Below are 20,694 nucleotides of genomic sequence, written 5' to 3' on the forward strand. Positions count from 1 at the left end.
ATAAAAATAATAATAAAAGAAATCCGAAAAAAAAGGATAAAATTTTTTTAAAAATTGGGATTTCCGGATTATTATTTTCCGGATTCTTAAAAAAATTTTATCCTTTTTTTCGGACTTTTTTTTATTTATTTTTCCCCCCAGTTTTTTGTTATTTTTATTATTATTTTTATTTTTTCCCCTTTATTCATATGTCTGTAATTTTCCTTTGTTTTATCGTCATTTTGAACTTATTTTACGAGTTCTATTTACTTGCAGCTTAAGCGCAATAAATGAAACTTATTGTTTTTCTTAATTTTCTTCGTGTTTTTTTGTATTAATTTATTTTGCTATGTATATGTTTATATATATATATATATATATATATATATATATATATATATATATATATATATATATATATATATATATATATATATATATATATATATATATATATATATATATATATATATATATATATATATATATATAACACGTCGTTGCCGAGTGGAAGGATTAAAACAGGTCTTAAGCCGGGAAGGAGGGTACAAAATTTATTTATTATTTATTAGATAGAAGCAGTCATGAAAATGTGTAAAAGTGCACACGAAAAGTTGCGCTTCTTGGTAATATGTTAGGGAAAATCTTGCAAAGTAAAATCCGTAAAATGTCTTAATTTAGGGAAAGAGGGAAATCTTAGTAGTTGCTATTGGTTTATGAAATAGATCGAGCGTTTCCCACAGAGAGCAAAGGGAGAAATGTCCTGCTTTTAATTAAATGCATACTTGAGCCAAAAATAGATTTAAGAACAGGATGTGGCTTTTAAAAGTGTGAGAAAGTATTTCGATTAGAATAATTAATTAGGATAACACAAAAAGTTTAATAGAAGCTTTTTATGTTACACACACACACACACACACACACACACACACACACACATATATATATATATATATATATATATATATATATATATATATATATATATATATATATATATATATATATATATTTCGTTGCATAGAAATAAAGATTATATGTTTTTGGAAAAATTCAATTAAATTTGAAGACACATGCTAAAATTTGGGAACATTTTCTGCCCTCAAAGAATTTCAAAATTTTGAGAACAATTAATGATATTTCAGGACTGCCCACCCGATTTGAGAACGCCTGATCACCTTATTGCATAGACACGGTTCCCAGCAGACCACCGAAGTCAAGCATCACTGGCTGAAATCAGTGAGCAGCTGGATGACCACTTTGATCAGGCTGCGAGAGGACCGAGGGTGAGCGACATCGGTTCTCGTTATACTGTTCTACCATAAAAGGCTTGACTTCACACGCCGATCGTCAGGCTATCAAAGCATCGCTAATAGCCCATTATGCATCTCAAGTGCGACGTAAATATAGACTACTGTAGTCGAGTAAAGCACGAGGTTCCCTTCCTTTCACCAAGTCTTTTCACCAATCCTGTCCTTTCATCATTCACAATTTTTTTTTATTTTATTTAATTTTAAGTATGGCATCCGGGGATAGCTGATTGCGCTAATGTTTCTCTAAAACCTGGTGGACTGCGCTGCCAACATTTTTACCCCCCCCCCCCCTCCTGAAAAGGGTTGGTGTACTGCCGTCTGCCGTTCAAAGCAACCCTTGTGACCTTCATTCATGCAGCGAAACATTTTCTGATAAAATCATGGTCTCGCCAATAATAATCGCCTGAAGCAAGCACGCAGTGTGTGTGTGGGGGGGGGGGATATTAGTACTACTCAATTTTTTCGGTTAATTATGCAATTTTCATTTAATAGTAATTTTTTATGTGTTGCAATTTTTTTTCACTTCTGTTATTTTAAATTTCAAACTGTATTTAAACAATGAAAAAAAATGCGAAAGGGCGTTTGAAGTTTTGAAAATCAGTCTTGTAATTAGAATAATGCAATTTTTTCGAAAATATTGATTAAAAAGTTAAAAATGAGAAGAAAAAATTAAATTTAAAAAAAAAATTTAAAATTCATTTCCTGTTGTCGCTTTAAGCTGGTTAAAAAGTATAAGTTCTGGGTGCAATACTAAATTTTAATTAAATTGCAGAAACCTTACTGTAAAGAGGACACATTTTAGTGAATTTTAAACCAATTTTTACCAATCTATATTAACCCAACTTCTGCATATTATTTACAAAAAAAAATAAGCATGGAAAATGTTTAAATTTTTCCGCTCATCTACTAAAAAGTTTAACATTAGTAAGAAGCCGCGGTTGGCAAAAATCATGATTTCTTTTTAATCACAAAATCGTACATATTTGATTTAGATCGGATTTTTTTTTTCATTTAAATTAGATTTTTGGATTTCTTTTTCTTTTTTTTTTTTAATTTACCATCTAAAGCATCTGAGAAAAGATTTTAATAAGACTTAATATTGTTTAAGAATAATATCTATTATATCTATTATTTCTTACTAAAATGGATTAAATTATTATAATATTATTACATACTAATCACTGAGTTAAGAAAAATCATAGTTATATTTTTCAAGCTCAACTTCCTGATGATTGTTAAAAATTGGGAGAAAATTTGTCATCTAGATACCTAATGAAGAGTAAGTTAGTTTAGATATGAAAACATAATAGAAAATAAAAATGTTACTTTGGATTGAACAAGTCTTGATAAACACTAACTACATACTTAATAAAATATGAAAAGCACTGTGTTTTAATTAGCAAAAAACTAAATGGGTATAATTGATATGTGTTTTTAGCCAAAAAAATATTTTAAATGTATATAATGGAAAATTACAATTTAAAAGTTTCATATCACTCTTATTCACATTTACTCTATTTTGAAACATAATAATTTACATGCATATCCCTTTCGATATTTTTTAGTAAAGAATTCAATAAAGTAAACAATTCAATTGTCAATAAAATAAGATTTAAAAAAATCACCCCCTAAGGAATGTATTTATTAATTTTATTGAAGAAAAATATTTTATGTTTAAATTATACTTTTTTCAAACAATATTTTTTTTGTTTATTGATTTTTTACAAAAAAAATCACTATTTATTTAAATCAATACATTTTTTAATGAAATAATGAAAGGGTAATTATAGTAATTTCAATGAATATGCCTTTTATTATTTCGTAGTAAAAAATAGCTCCATTAAAAAACAATGAAATCAGTCTTTTAAAAATATCACACTTTTAAAAATGTATTTATTAATTGTATTATATGAAAATATTTTTAACCCGCAATAGTATTTTTTTTACTAAGTATTTTCATATTTTTTTCCAATGCCCACCTGGAGAATGACCTAGGTCATACAGGCATCTAAAGGGCAGATTTGTTGACCACTCTTTCAGGGGCACCATATTAGGTGGGCCAACGTTGCTCCCACAGTAAGGACAGATAGTACAGAGAATGAAAGAGCATCCATGCCTTTCCCGGGATTCAAACCCGGAGCCTTTCTGAAGTAAGGTCAGTTCCCTGACCCCTACATAGGCCGGTCGGCAGTATTTTCATATTAAAAGTTATGAAAATTATGTTAGTTTAAGTTAATGTTTTTTAAGAAAAATCACAACTGATTTAAATCAGTAATTTCTTTCGAAAATCAAATGATTTACATAATGATTATATTCGAAATGCACTTATATTCCAGGTGTAAATCTAATCCTGATTGCAATGGATGGGTGATCGTGTAAAGCTAAGGGTGGTGGCGCTAGTGGTAAAATTGCTCTTTCCAGACTTCCGGGTTACTGCTTCCGATATATTTTTACGCCGCAGATTGAAAAAACGCGCCGTCATATTATTGCATCATATCTTTTGCAGTATTTCACATGTACCGAGTTCTTTCTTTCAGCCTTTAAACTTCAGCATTATTATATTAATATTATAATCATTAGAATATTTTCTAATTAGGCTAACTTAAAAAGATATTTTTTCACGAAATTTTAGTCAAATGTAGCCAAATAAGGGATAAAATACAAAACATGGCAAACCTTAAGAATTATTCACAATGAGATATTAACTTTCCAAAATTTTTTTTGGCCTTACGACCTCTGAGAATCAATACATTTCAGAAAGCTCTTATGAATGGTACAATTATGTTTAGATTTGAACTCACATTACAATAACAAAACTGCATAGAATATTAGGCTTGTTCACACATCGCCTCGTAGTCATAACATGAGCGGAGGGATACACCGGAAATTTTCTAAATTTCTTCCGGTTTAAGGACGCTTGTTATTGTTTACATTAGACCACCCATCCATATATGAAATTTAATCCCGGCATAACGATATTTAGGGTGGTCCTGAACTCATGGTACAAACTTTAAAGGTAGGTACAGGACATAGTAACAAACGCAAACATAAAAAAATAAGGGACTAAAGGAAAGACCAAGTGTTTATTGAAAGCTTCGTTGACAAGTGTAATGTTTACAACGACTGTTAAAACTGCTCCCACCAGTAGCGATACATGCTTGACAGCGTCGTTGGAACGATTGCCTCACACATTCAAAGATGCCTGGTATTTCACGCACCCGTGCAGCAGTTTCGGGTATTCGAGTAAAGAGATCCTCATCTGAGTCAAGTGGAGTTGCATTAACGAAATTCTACAGATTCTACAGAAAACAAGCTAGGCTCGATAAATCGGGAGAGCAAAGGGGCTAGTCCACCACACCCCGTGCCATTCAGACAAGAGCTCACATCAGTGCTGAAGTGGGATGGCGCCTGTTGAATTGTGAGATATCCTTAGTGCTGTATTCCAAGTAAGACACATAATAACTTAAAATATAAATTTAATATAACAACAAAACATAATAAGTAACATGCTAGCAGCACGTAACAAAGATTAGCGATAAACATCTATTAGTAACGTGTTTATATACTCTCTGGAAAGCTAAGGCAGCGCCGCTGTTCAAAAACTACAGGCTGTCGTCGCTGACTTGTAGTGATGACGGAAGGTGACGTCGGTTGACATCACAACAGCGCCCCATCATTCTGAAACCACATGCGGTTACAAATGACGACCGGAACATCCTGCAGTAGTTCTGGTAACACCTGTTCCAGAAAAACAAGATAACATTCGCAATTAAGTCGCGTCGGTAGGAAGTATTGGCCAATCAAAAAGTCGTTGACAATACCAGCCCCACACATTCACACAGAATCGTTGTTGATACGCATGTGGTCGCGTTGCATGTATATTCTCGGTTGCCCACACATGGGAATTGTGCTCATTAAAGACACCCTAGCGTATAAACGTCGCCTCATCTGTATATAGCACATGAGCTACGAAGTCCCGCTGCAGCGCACATTACTGTACCACAAACTGTTGTTGTTGTTAATTTACGTCGCACTAGAGCTGCACAATGGGCTATTGGCGACGGTCTGGGAAACATCCCGGAGGATGATCCGAAGACATGCCATCACAATTTTGATCCTCTGCGGAGGGCATGGCACCCCCGTTTCGGTAGTCCGACGACCTGCGCGTGAAGTTGAGCACTTTACGGTAGCACAGTTTAACGAGGACCAATACCGCACACCCTCGGTCCCTATGCAGACTGATCCAAGTGGTTACCCACCCGCACACTGACCGTAGCCAGAGATGCTTGACTTCGGTGATCTGCTGGGAACCGTGTCTTAACGATCAGTCCACTGCGGGACCACCACCCACTGGCAGAAGTTCAGGCGGAGAGGATAGTCTGCCGGATTCAAACCTTGTACTCGCTGAAAATGCAAGAGGTGTAAGCGATTTTCGTTTAATATTCTGCAAACGGTCAGATGACTCACATCTACGTGATGAGCAAGCTCTTGTACTTGATTCGGGTCCATCAGCCATAACGTTCAAGATGCTTTCTTCCTGGCTTGGACTGCATGCACTCGTCGATCAGCTTTATGTCTGGTGATGTGGAACGAACCTGAATCACAAAGTTGAAGATGTAATCGCTAAAAAATTCTGTTATCCGGCATTCTTCGATCAGGAAACTGAGCATGATACATCCGTAGCGTAGCTCTGGCGTTAACCATTTGTACGGCCGTACATGTACTGCATGCCTGCTTTTTCGGCATACGTAAACCTCCCATCGCAGACGGTCCCTAGTGAACTGATAGTAAAGACAAGGTTCCCAGTGGAACATCGAAGTCAAGCATCACTGGCTGCGGTCAGTATGCGGGTGGGTGACCACTTTGATCAGCTGCGTAGAGACCAAGAGTGAGCGGTATCGGTCATCGTTAAACGGCTCTACAGTAAAGTGCTCGACTTCGCGCACAGGTGTTCGGGCTACCAATACAAGAGAGCCATCTACTCTGCAGAGGTCAAAATTACGATGTCATGTCTTCGGATCAACCTCAGGGATGTTTCCCAGACCGGAATTTACTTTCCAGGAATGTTCATCACTTAATTATTTTAAATAATATTGTAATAAATAAAAAAAATTTTTTAAACTGATAGCTATTTTTCATCAATAAAAAATTTATTGTGCAATTAAAAATTTTTTATTAATTTGCATTGTTAAATTACTAAAGTTATAAATTTGGCAAAAAGAAGAAAAAAATTTCATCCTTTCCTTTTTCAGTCTTATGCCCATTTTTCTACATCTTTTGACCAGATGATTCAAGAAATCCTCTTCAGAAAATTTTATCTCTGTTTAAAAGTACAGTGTGCACAAAAAAAAAAAAAAAAACACCGAATAACTTTTGATTTAATGATCGGATTTTCACGTACTAGGACTTAAAAGGGGGGACCTCAAGTATGCAAATTAATCTGTGCTAACGATATTTTAAGTTACCAAAACAGACATAAAAACTTACTATCTCTGAATAAATATACCCCTTTCTTTGGATGAATTTGAATTCCTTACCCTCAAAATATATGGGGGTATCCGCAATCTGAGAAATATGTTAGTAAAAGTTTGGGCAGGAGAGCGGTCCAAAAATTGGAGCCCTTAAAGGTAATTTAACTTAATGCGTAATTTGCTATATTTCGAGAAATTAAGCAAATTGAAAAAGTTTTGCACATTAATAAAATTCGCCTATCCAAAGATAATTACAATCAAAAAATAATTTTTAATATTCTTTTTATCAGTTTATTTAATAATAGTCGAAAAAACTTTTGTATAGTAAGTAAGGTACACAATTTTTTACATGATTTTAAAAAATGCAATTTTAAATGGCAAAATATAAAGTTTTAGCGAAATAGAACGAATAATTAAAGATAAATTGAATTTTAAAAAGTTGTCTATTTAAAATCAATTAGTATTCTTTGAACCATCATGATTGAGTTATAGTACGTAAAAATCTGATCATTAGATCAAATCATTTTTTTTAAATTTTATTTTTGAGCACTGGCCGATCCTACATTGGTATTTTAAAAATAATTTGTTTCCTGTGGCCTCCCTTAAAGAGGATACTCTTTCTGAGAAAGGAAAGGTCTGTAGAAATGATTTGATAATATATTTTGTTCGAAAATCATTTACTCAATTAGAAAGAATACTCTACTTTCGTTCTCAAATAAAAATTATTTTTAAGGTCATAATTTTCTTTGTATAGATGAATTTCAGATAATCGAATTAATAATTACGAAAAACACGTTGATTGCGGTTTCTAGAGGGTAATGGGAGTGCACCACTGATACTTAAAATTTTTTTAAACCTCTTTTTCTGAGCGTCTAAGCTTTCACAAGATAATAATGGAATATTTAGTTTCAATCCGAAGCATTCATGCCTTAAGATTCTGATGAGTATTATACACAATGCACAAACACGTGAGTATATTATAACGATTTATTTTGTTTTATATCAATCGACATTTATATCAAATGTTACTAATTTCAGCTTAATAACTTTGGAGACAACTGCCATAGTCCAAATCTGGACATTTTCTTTATTTAAACATTCAATTTTTTAAAAAAGAAATCCGTCTTATTGCATTCTTAAAAAAATATTGTTTAAAAATGTAATTTCTTTTGAATGGATTGTTAATTGTGAAATTACATGGAGAAAAATTAAAATCGAAATAGCTGTAATGATCAAATTCCTATACCATTTAATCCTGATTTGGCAGCCACGGACTAATCCTTTTAAATCGTTTGAAATTCTTTCGCTTGGAGTTCTCTCTTAGCCTGACGGTACTGCGAGGCAAATGCCATTGCATCAAGGTTACTAACATTTGGAGAATGAAATTGCAGTCAACAAGAGCTTGAATAAGAGATTAAATGTTGGACTGAAAGTTTACAGTAAGGCAATTCAGCCATAATCGAATGTTGCATTTGCAGACTTTATAAGAGCTTACAACTCAGTTAAAAAAAAATTCCGAGCATTTTTAATAATTTTTGTGAAAGTAAGTCTAGGCATCATTTAAACTTACTCCAATTTTTAATAAATTTTAATTAGCCAGTGTTTAGAATTACACGATTTTATTAAAAACTCAGTTATATCCTTTTAAAGTTTGCAATTACATCATTCGTAAATGGCGGAATTGCCCATTAATAATGTACAATAAACTCACGATGGCTATTTTACTTCCTGAAATAAAAATGCCATTATTAACTAGATCCAGAATTGAAACCTGAAATTAGCACTAGCAAAATAAAGAGGTTTTGAAGTGAATGCATTTTGAAAAGCGAATTAAGAAAAATGAGCGCCCAGATGTTTTCAAAAAGTATTTAATGGTTTGCCTGTTTACTCAATTGCTTTAAAACTTTCCACAAATTCAGATTTTTTTTAAAAGTATTTTTAATTTTATTTAAATTAATTTTAATTTAATTTTCTCTTTTTTTTTTCCATTTCTAAATTGTGAAAAAATAATTTTCAGATTTGAAATTTTTTTACACCTTTAACATATATTAGAAAAATAATTTTGTGTGTAAATATTTAAGCATATATTTTTCTGATTGAAATTAGTTAAAAAAATGAAATGTATAATGTTAAAAGGTTCAAGAATGTTAATTAAAAATTTTTTTTAAAAATAATTACATAACGGTGGGTGTTTAAAAATGATAAAATAATGAAATTTATAAAAAATATTAAAGGGGAATATTTTTTAATAAATGTGTCAATATCTTTTAAAGAAATAAAACAAATTGTCAAATATACTTTTATTTTTTTTTGTTTTAAATTGGTACATCACACAACAGTAGAGAAAGAAAATTTTTGAAACTTTTTTTTTCAGTATGCTTTCAAGTTCAAGTAATAAGGAGTATGCATGAAAAGCAATATATATTTATCAACAAATGTACAAATATTTATATGTTATAAAATATATTAAAATATATACACATGAATCAGATAAGTATAATTTTGTGTTTCTAGTACCTATAAGTTATATTCAAATTTATGCAAAATACTAGAATTCCTACTCAAAAATCATCCTACTTTACAATAATAAAGTAAAAGTGAGTGAACACATAATAATCATTAATGTGGGAAATAACTAAAGGCAAAAATAATAAAAATTAATCAAATGAAGAAAAATTATTCCAGGGAATAGAGGAATGTGTTAGAAAATATTGAGCTTTTACCAGATGAATAAAATAGTACAATATCTACATTTTGATTATAAACACATCAAACAAGTAAAAGTCAAAACTAGGAGGTTACATATTTATTTAATGCATCAGTAACTTTGATCGAAATTAGTAATTTTTGGTCAATGTTTTATTTCAAATGACTTCTACTTACAGAAAATTTTACTTCAATCAGTCCAGAGGCAGAAAAATATTCACCATTAAGATAATTTTTCAATTTTATAGTACAAAGAATTTGCGAAATAATGATCTGCTAACAGTAAACTGAAACCAAAGTTTTAAAATCCTTTTAACAGGTGGTAGAAACGATATATAATTAATTAGATATGTAGACATATTTTTGACAACGTATTTCTAGATAAATAAAATTTTCCTAATTTGATCGGAATCTCCTCTTTGCAAACCTGCTGGAGAAGTAGCAGACTAATTTTTCAATTCATTTCTTTCAATTGGTTTAACCCAAAATGTTAGCTCAACAGCAACCGTTGTGTTTTAGCCTAAAGATAAAAAAAATTGTTGTAACTTTTTGTAACCTCTCAGGCCTAATGGTCAGTTTAATCTCATTAATATGAATTCCAAGAGCCCCAGAAAATTTGCTGAAGCAGTGAAGTATAAAACACTTTTACCTTCTTAGGAGATGAAATTAATAATGAATGTGATACAATAAATAAGTAAGTCAAAATCAGAATAAAGCACTATATGCCAATCATTAAATGTAAAAAAGAAAATACAAGATGCGGATATGCGATACTTTAATTAGACAAATAGTTACATATGAATCTGAGATATAGTTCTTGTCCAACAAAGATCAAAATATGTTAAGATGTTTTGAACACAGAATTCTTTGAATTTCATAAGAACAAAAGATACTTAGGGTAATCAAGAACTGGAGAAAGAGTCAATGAAAGGGGTCAGTGGTAGAGAAAGCCAAGGTTCACCTAAGTCTGTAGTGTTGGAGACATAAATTCCTATTATAAATAAGCAGAACAATGTCCATTTTATAATCAGTTAAAATGTTTTAATTTTACACCCAATAATCAATCATTTATAACTTCTAGCCTCTATAGAATAAATGGTATTAGATAATGAGATATCTTCTCTTCATTAACATGAAGTTACCTCTATGAACACCACTGAGGTGAAAGAAAACTTTCTATTCATGCTAAAAGTACATAAACGCTACTTTATAAATGAGAAAATTGGTTTAAGTATAATATCTCAGTCTCATTCAATGAATCTATTTCTTTTTTTTAAATGTACAAGTTAAATAGAAACAATTAAATTAAGGATATGGAATATTTTTCATTGATTTGCTTACCTATCAGAAGGGGAAAAAATGTTGGGTTCATGAGAAAACTAAAAATCTTGTAACAGGGAAATGCAATTTGAGTTCTCCTTAAAAGAAATTTCACATTATAAGGTGTTCATGTTGTAATCACTTAAAAGTTTTTTATATCCATATACAATCTGACTGAGAATTGAAAATTAGTTCACATTTAAAGAAATTTGGGTTGAACATGTTCATATCAACAAAGTTAGATCGTATATTTTCAGTGAACACAATGTTTAAAAAATTTCCGTAGCTTCTTAACTCTGACTATGATAAAGATATATGCCATGCATATAGCAGTGAAACCGTATACATGTTGAAGTGAAAATCTATTTTTGCAGTAGCACTATATAATTAGTAAATATATTGCATACATCAGAGATATTGGAAGAAAAATAGAGGTTTTAGAGCATTTTTTTTTCGTAACAAAAACTAAAAAGGAGGTATGAAGTATAATTAAATATTTGCTAAAAATTGAAAATATTGCAGGATGTATTTTTACATTAAAAGAAATAATTTTATAAAAAAGTAGAATATAGAAGAAAGAAATACAATATATCATACTGAAAATATGAAAAAAGAAAGAAAGGATTTTATTGTATCATATATATTTGTATCATTTCAAATCTTGACATAGAACATAAATTAAAAATATTCAATTTAATGTATGACTAAATTTAAATGCTTCCTAAGTTTTATAATTTCAAGTTTTTAAATTATCAAAAAAAAAATTTATTAACTATCTCAGTATCAGTTCATCTGGTTAGTATCAAGTATCAGTTCATCATAATAAAATAAACGAAGTATCATAGGCACTTATTCCTGATCATAAGAAACAAGATTTTTGGAAATATAAAAATTTTTTTTTTAGGAAAACAAGCCACAATTAGTAAAAAATTGCCAAAAAATTTTGAAAATTGATTGAAATTATTAAAATTGAGTCTGCTTTGTAATGTAAATAACTTTTTATAAATTTTACAAATTCTTTTCCTTTCTAAAAACTTGTATTTGTTTATGAGAATTGGTGCAAATACAAATAGTATCTTATTTTCAAGTGGCTGTAGCTCCATTACCTATCTGTGGGTGATTGGCTTGCTGTCAGCTCTAAAATGTAGTGGATTTATAATGCAGTAAATAAAACAAAAGCAGTTTCCCAAATGGATTCCATCCATTTTTGATATATAGATAAAAGTATTTCTCTTTTCTATATATTTTTAATTCCTGACACATAAGGAACAATAAAAAAGTGTTACAATATTTCTCATCTCAAATTTACTATTTGAAAAGTTGCACCCCCCAAAAATATTTTGTTTGTACCTCCATATTGTATTACACATTTGGTTACTAAAATCAGGTTCTGTTTGATTCCTTAGATTAAAATAAGAATGGTACAAGAGTGGGGCATGATCTTTGCTTTTCTTTTCAGAGGGAAAAATAGATTACAATTATTTGGATCCCTGAAAAATTTTTCCTTTTGCATTTTTGGCACAGTTTACAAAAAGTATTAATTATGTAATTTCACTCTTCTTTTTCGAATCACTCTTACCTTTCTCCCATTTTTCTTAATAATACTTGGTTTTTACTTTTTTTTTATTTGGCAGAGATAATATTGAATCAACTCTCAAAAATTTGTTTAATGATAATTCAACTAAAGGATACATGAATGACTCGAATGAAAAAAAAAACCAAAACAAAGAAATGTACAGAGAGAGAAAATAGAGATAAATAAAGCTGAGAGTAGAAGTCACCGAAATTCTCACTTAAATTCAAACACATTATTTCTGGTCATTTAATCTGGTTATCAAGTTTTTTTAATCTTATTCATAAATGAAATTTTTAATATAATATGACATGTTATGGTAATCTTGATCTCTAAAAGACAGTATTGCCATCATCTATGAATGGGAAACTACTTGTAACTAAAGAATTGTAACCAACTCAATGCACCAAATATTTGCTTTCTCTCCTATAAATTTGAATGTTTTCTGTAATAACGCTTTATTTTCAAACGCTATACTAATAAATTTAGGTTTTTAAAAATTCAATTTAGAATGGGGTGTTATTTAATGGTAACAAAGAAGAGATAAATCTTTTTAAAAAAGTTATAATTAGCATTTTTTTAACATAATAAAATAAATAAAAACAGTATTGAAGGAAATAAACTACTATTTTGTATTCTTTCACACAAATCACTTAAAACTGTGCTAAAATCTTGGTTAAAACAAATTAAGTTTCCTTGGAAAAATTCAAAATATTACAGTGAAATTGAATTATTCTTCTCCAATGATTTTTCAGTTTCTATTGAAAAGGCATATTTTGGTCTTGAGATTTTATAATAACATAAATAGTAGTCATTATTATAATTTATAACTGATGATGGAATAATTGTAATAATGAGAGTAATCCTTCGTACTAAAATTAAAATTAACTTAAAACAATGTTTGAAATCACAAATAGTATAACTTAATGGCACATACTTATGCAACACCAAAATATGTGAACTTAAATAAATTTTACTATTTGAGATTTCAAATTTTGTTTTTAATCAATTTTGATGATGAGATAAAATATATATTTTAACAAAGAAAAAAGATTATATTTAACAAAATAACTTACTTTTCAATCATATCAAAGCACGAAAAAAGCTTTAAATCCCATAACATACCGTTTTTGCATATTCCATTTGCAAGGTAATTGTACTTTAATTATGAAACATAAAATTTTTTACAAAGTGGCGTGGTACAGTTATTCTGCTATTAGTACTAGTTAAATATTTTTTTTTATTTAAATATAATTTTTTATTATGCCTCCATTTTTTTATTTCTTTTTGCAGGCTAGTTTAGCATAGATTTAATTTATACAATAACAGATGTAAAGCATACATATTATTTTAAGAATACAATTTTATACAAAGATTTTAGCTATCACTTATTTTTTGAAATTACTTTAATTTTTCAATTTTAAAAATGTGACATAATTTACAGGACAGTCGCATATAATGGAGTCAAGAATCACATAATTGCAGTGAATACTAATTGAATAATATTCAGCGCAATGACAAAAACATTATTTTAAGGCATATTTTAAAGATAGTGATACAAAAATGTTTTGTCAAATGTTTGCATAGTGTAGTTAAAAAAGCAAATAATTTGCAGAAGATCAAGTTTTAAAATGTTATAATTAAACAATAGTAAAATAGAACATTTACATTATTCACAAACAATAAGCATCAACAACTAGGCACAACACATTTTTTAAGGAAGGAAATTAGTAATAAAAACAAAATAATATTTCCATTGCAAAACAGTAGATGTAAAATTATTATTATATATCTGAGACTTGACATAAGTCATGTAGCAAGTCTTAAATTTAAAAATCACTAACACTTCTGCTATTGACTTTGTATTGCTGTAAGGAATGATATTAGAGGTCTGAACAGTAAATAAATCAAAATATTTAATAAATTTTCTTTTCAGAAAACTATTTCATAAACATATTTTAAAACATGGAAGAAAAAACTTAGAGTAGAATTCAGATTTTAGTTTTTTAAAGAAAACATTACATATATATATCTAGTTCAATTGGATCTCGGTCCACAGAAACAAGTTATAAGAAACACACAATTTAAGGTATATTCAGAATTAAAAAGCTAGTAAAACAGGTTGATTAAAAATTTCCAAGACATTGGTTTATTGAAAAAAAAAGTTTCAATCAATGCACAGTAAAAAAAAAGAACTTTGTAAGTTGGAATTAACTTTCGTTGTTTAGGAGTTACTCAACTCTACCAAAAAACCATATTTGTGATAAATCAACGCCTTAAAGCCTATTAAATAACAGGCTCAATTTTTAAGAAAAATTAGTACTTCTATACTCTAGATCATTATATAATATTAATGAAAGAAAACCCCTGAAAAATATGTATTATTAATGAAACAAATGTTATAATATTTAGAAAAAGTTTTCTTAAAAAGAGAGCATATATTTTAAATAAATATTACTAGGATGATGACAATAAAATACATATTATTGTAAACTTAGAACAAACATTAAATTAAAAGTTCCCTTATTTAGCTTTAAATATATGTTTCAAATTTAAAAAAAAATATTAATAAAAATATTAAAAATAAAAGAGCTATACCTTTATCAAATTAAATATATATATATATATTGATAGTATTACTCATATTAAAGAAGAATGCTTTATTATTACTTTAGAAATTTTTCACTTCTTTTAAATAATGAACATATTTCCTTCCTTTAAAGCTTTTTTGGCAAATAAATATAAGGAAAAAAGAAAAAATAACTAAATACAGTAACTTACTATGTGAAAATTGTAATAGCAAAAAATATGAATTAAAAGATATCAGAATATACAAGATTAAGCTGTAGAATATAAGGTCAAAAGTAAGAAATAAAGATATCTAGATCTTAAATAATAAACCCATTTGTAAACTCACTAGAGTACAAATATGACTAGATCACTGAAAACCTAGCACAATTAAAATCAATTTGTTTTTGAACACCTATCACTTGAGTTAAAATCTGTCAATATAGCATAAATGTAAGTTAAGTAATACGATATTACCAGAGCCGTTGCAAGCCTTTTTGTGCCCCTTTAAGAGCCCACTTCCCTTGCTTTCTTGGAGTTTCTGGAAAAATTTTTTAAAATTAGTTTTCTAGATGTTCTTGTTTTTCTAACAAACTTTTGATGATGGAGTACAATTGGACAGCATTATACCATTAAAGTATTAAAAAAAAAAGGGGGTGGAAAGAAAGTCTTTAGTAATATAAGAGAGTACTTAGTAGCTTTTAAAACAGTTCTAGGTAACACCTCTAAATTTTAATGCAATAAAATTATATGATTTGTAATATTATTAGGAAAGTAATTTAATATTTTACATTTGCCTGCTTTTATAATTTACTTTTTTGTTTAATTTGTGTAATAGTATTACTTCATCTGCACAATGGGCTATTAGCAACGATCGGGGAAACATCCTTGATGATGATTCAAATACATGTGGAAATAAATAAAAACTATAATAATTTCACGATTTGATAAAATTCCAAAATTAAGCACAAAAAATTCGAAAACTGAAGCGTGAAAACTAAAACAATGATTTGTTGGAAACAAAACAAAATATCTTATACAAAAATAGTGAATGAATTTTAATTTCATTTTGCTCACGTAATTTGAAAAAAAAAGAAGTGAAAATCACAAGACTCACTGTAATCAATAATAATAGCTAATTTTTAATTTTGTCTTAAGAAAGAATAAATTAATGATTAATTTAAATAAGAAATAGGAAGAAAAAAAATAACAGGAATATTTAATAATTGATAAATTTTAGAAAGCTAAAATCGAGACAATTATTCAATAAAATTAAAAAGTTTTTTTTCATAAAGGACATAACTTCATGATTTTTATTGCTATTTTTCCCTAATGCTGTGTAATTTTCATATCTACTTTAAGTATGAGGTGTAAATTTAAGCTTAAGCATTCAGTTGATGTTAATTTCAATATTATTTTAGAGAAAAATGTAATACTTATGAAGACAAAAATATTGTATACAAATTTGGTTCATAATTGTTTGGTACATAATGTGTTTGGTTGCAGAAGTGGAACTGCTGGATAATTTTATTTTGTCATTCTAGTTCATTCTAGAAAACTTTTATTCTGTCAGAAAAAAAAAAAAAATTGCAGCAATTGTGTTTCATGAAAAGGAAGGCATTGAAAGAAAATTTGATAGTTAACAAACACCAAAGTTCATTAGAAAAAAATAAGAGTATGTACTGAAACTTAAAAAAAAAAAAAAATTTGTTTTCTTTGGGGGGGGGGGGTATATACTCTATGAAACTATGCATTTCTAGAAAAATGTGGAGAATCAAGCTAAAAGCTGACCACAGGACTTCATTTCCAGGAGGATAGGAGCACATATACAAGAAGTTGCAGAAAATAAAATATAATATTAGTTTCAATAGTAAATGCTTCAATTAAAGATAAAATCTAGATTTTACATACATAATAAAACACATCTTTTATGAAAAAACTATTGAAACTACATTGGAAGTTACACATTTTAAAGTACTAGAGAATCCCACCCTTGCTCGCTATCAATCATAGACCCCAAGAAAAGCTTGATCAGATCGCATCAGAATCTCAGATCGCTTCATTCCCCTTTCTTCATCTTAGTTTTGCTTAATGACTAATATTTCATACTTCTTCTTACAACTTTTCATACATTATTTTAGTTTGAAGCTAGTTCCCTAATAATTTTTTTTCCAATGCCCATTCGTCATACAGGCATCTGAAGGGCAGATTTGTGAGCCATTTTTTCAGGGGCACCATATTAGATGGGCCAAGCCAACATTGCTCCCACAGTAAGGACAGATAGTACAGAGAAGGAAAGAACATCCATGCCTTGCCCAGGCTTCGAACCCAGAACCTTTCTGATACAAGGCCAGTTCCCTAATCAAAAACCTACAGTATTGCTTGTGGAGATCATTTCACTAGTCTAACCACAGTAAAACAGATTACCAAAACAGTGGCAAAAATCAAGATATTGGAGTATATTGATATATGCTCGTAAAAAAGCAACTTAACAATTTGATTGTTCCAAAGTTAATCAGAAATTAAAACAAAGTAAGACATATCTTTAGGTGTGAGAGTGCATGGCTGCAAAATATCATAATTCCATAGCTAATAGTTTTGGCTTAAATATATAATGCTGAAATTCCTCCATTAGCTTTTTTGTTATATGAGCAAGAGTGGGACATGGTACAAATTTTCTGATACAGCGGCGATGACGGCAGTAAATTAGAGAAATAAATCTTTACAAATGCTATCTCTTAACAATCAATATTTTACGTTAACCAAATTATTTGAATTCCATACTTGTTTACATATAAAACATGTTATTGGCAAAGCAATAAAAAGAAAAATAATAATTTAAAGGTTCATCAGTCGAAATCCTCCTTTAAACGAAATGTTTTAAAAAAGTGTCATTTTGTCCAGATTTACTACCCACTGATAAGAAATGCGTTTTTTTTAGCAAGGAAAAAACTATCTACCAGATTTTACGATATCAGACATCAGGAAAGATTTTATTTAATCTGAAAGATATCGATATATATAAGAAAAAGATAATTGAAGGTTTTTAGGCACATTTTGTCATCTGGAATTTTTTTAGGCAATTGAGCTTATTTTGGCACCCTGGGATGGTGACCCTTTTGCCCATGCTTTTTGCTGGCTCTGGATATCACTAAAACAGATTATAAACATAAATGCTACCATCAATGTATAAAATCTGGCATTCTATAAAATGCCTAAAATCAATAGTAAAGTATGAAATGATTAATATTTCACACATTGAATATATATTCCATGGAATGGCTTAACTTAAACCTATAGAAATTTTATACATTGACTAGGCAAAGCATAAAATAATTCCTTGCTTAAAAATGCCAGGGATGCAATACAATGACTAGCCATTTTTAAGAATGTCAGAATTTAAAACTTTTGCTGTAATATACATATTAAATGTTTATAGAATCAAATAAAACTAATTTTTATTTACTCCCTGTATTAAAGTATAATACACAACCTAGTTCTTTATAAGAATACATCTTCATTATTTTGATAACATTTTAACACTAATATCTGCTATAGAATTAGATTAAATCCTGTCCAAAATATAACTAAACTCAACTGTTTGGCTTTCTATTACAAATTAATAATAAGTACAAGAAAAATAAAAGAGAAAGCTTAACAACAATTTATTATAAATTATGAAAAGTTACATTTTGAAATCAAAATATTATTTATTTAATTTCAATTTGAAATATTAATGTTTTATGAAAGGAAATTTTAAAGCAATTCCAGGGAGCTTCAGTTTAAGTTCAGACACACAATGTATTAAATAAAACACATTTAGATATTAGTGTTAAATAAATTGGAGAAAGTCAACCATAATGTTATATGGTTTCAAAAACAAAATTGTATTGTTCAAAAATGTTTTCTTTTATCAATGTGTTTCAGAACTAATTAAGCATATTAAGTACAATTCAATCATATAAATTAGTAAAATTTCATATTAAATTGGAGTCTGGCACAGATTATCTTAAGAAATAAAAAAAAGTCTATATAAAATTAAAGCTAAGTAAGGCATCAAAATTATAACACATGCAGATAAATGCCCTTTAAAAAAAATTTTTTTTAAACCTCATATACATGAAAATTAACATTTTGATCTGCATTCTTCTTCAATAGTAGATAGGCAAAACGGTACATAACGGAAAAATATATTATCATTTTGCCTGTTAATGAACTGGCTGAGGCTTAAATAAAGGAATTATAATACATGGTAAAATTGAACTGGACAGACAGATGGAAAAAAATTCCAACCTATATGAGATTAATGCCTGAAAAAAACAGAGCCAACTTATAACTAAGCGAAGAGCTAATTATTTACTTCCTTCAAGTTTTGAAAAATATATATTTAAGATTGTACATTTAAATGCATGCATAGTTAAAAATCAGAAAATGATGAAATAACTTATTTCTTGCAATTAAAATCATTTCTATATTTATAAACAATTAGACAGTAAAAATATATAACTGAATGTTAACAAATGTAACAGTTTCAAACTAATGCATATCAGCAGTTTCAAAATTTGTAAGGGTGCACAACTTGCGGCCCATGGGAACTTCTGAATGCAATTTTTTTTTAGAAAATTGAGTCATTACTTATTAATACGCTCATTTTGTACTGATTCCTTTGTAAATCTATGCTGTTTCTCTATTGCGTTTTCATTGGTTATTGCTACGAAATTCTAAACTGTATTGCTACAAAATTGTAAATGGTATTGCTACGAAATTCCACATAGAATTGCTACAAGATTTCACACAGTATTGCTATGAAATTCCATATGATTTTAAAAGACCCAATATTTTGAATAAGATATTACAATACAAGAATTTCGAATTGGAGTAATTTTTGCAGATTTTATTATAAATCCAAGTGAGGTTTCTATCATTTTTTGGCATTTATAATTACCAATTTCCATGTGGATTTTAAGATTTCGATACATATATTATGATTCGTGAGTTATAAATCGCCAACCAAATTTATCCCCTTTTGATGTTCTTTATTTGTACTAATTTCATCATAAATCTAAATGATTTTTTTAAAAGGCAGTTATTGCTACTATTTGCAAATTTTCCCATGTCATTTTGAAAATCTCATATTTTTTTACACTGTTATTGCGACACATAAATTTCAAATCGCCCATTAAAATAATCACTTTTCGACGTGCTCTAATTTATCCAATTTCATCATAAATCCAAGTGAAGATTGGATCGTTTGTGGCACTTATAACTACCAATTTCCACGTGATTTATGAATTACTGATACATTTGCTATGATATCATGATTCATGAATTATAAATCACACATTTAAATGATAACTTTTTGTCGAACTTAATTTGTGCTGATTGCAGTGTAAATCCAAGTTGTTTTTTCAATAAGTTTAACAGCAGTTTCTGCGATGCTTTCACACGCAGTTTCAAAAATTCCGATTTTTATTAGGACATGCTAATTTTAAATCACACATTTACATACTTTGTTTATGCTAATTTCCTCTTAAATTTAATCCATTTTTTGCAATTATTCTGCAATTCTCTTTGCGATTTTGACAATTCCGTAACCTTAACTACAATGTTAATACAACACATAAATTTCTAATCGAAAATTTAAATAATCATTTTTTTATACAGTTTATTTGTGCATATTTCATCATAAATATAAGTTATTTTTTCGTCATTTCCGTAGTTGGCACTATGAATTTGTATGTAGTATTTAGAATCCTGATATTTT

This window comes from Parasteatoda tepidariorum, chromosome 12 (assembly GCF_982258835.1).
Source record: "Parasteatoda tepidariorum strain Cologne lab strain chromosome 12, Ptep-v5.0, whole genome shotgun sequence".
In the NCBI taxonomy this organism is placed as follows: domain Eukaryota; kingdom Metazoa; phylum Arthropoda; class Arachnida; order Araneae; family Theridiidae; genus Parasteatoda; species Parasteatoda tepidariorum.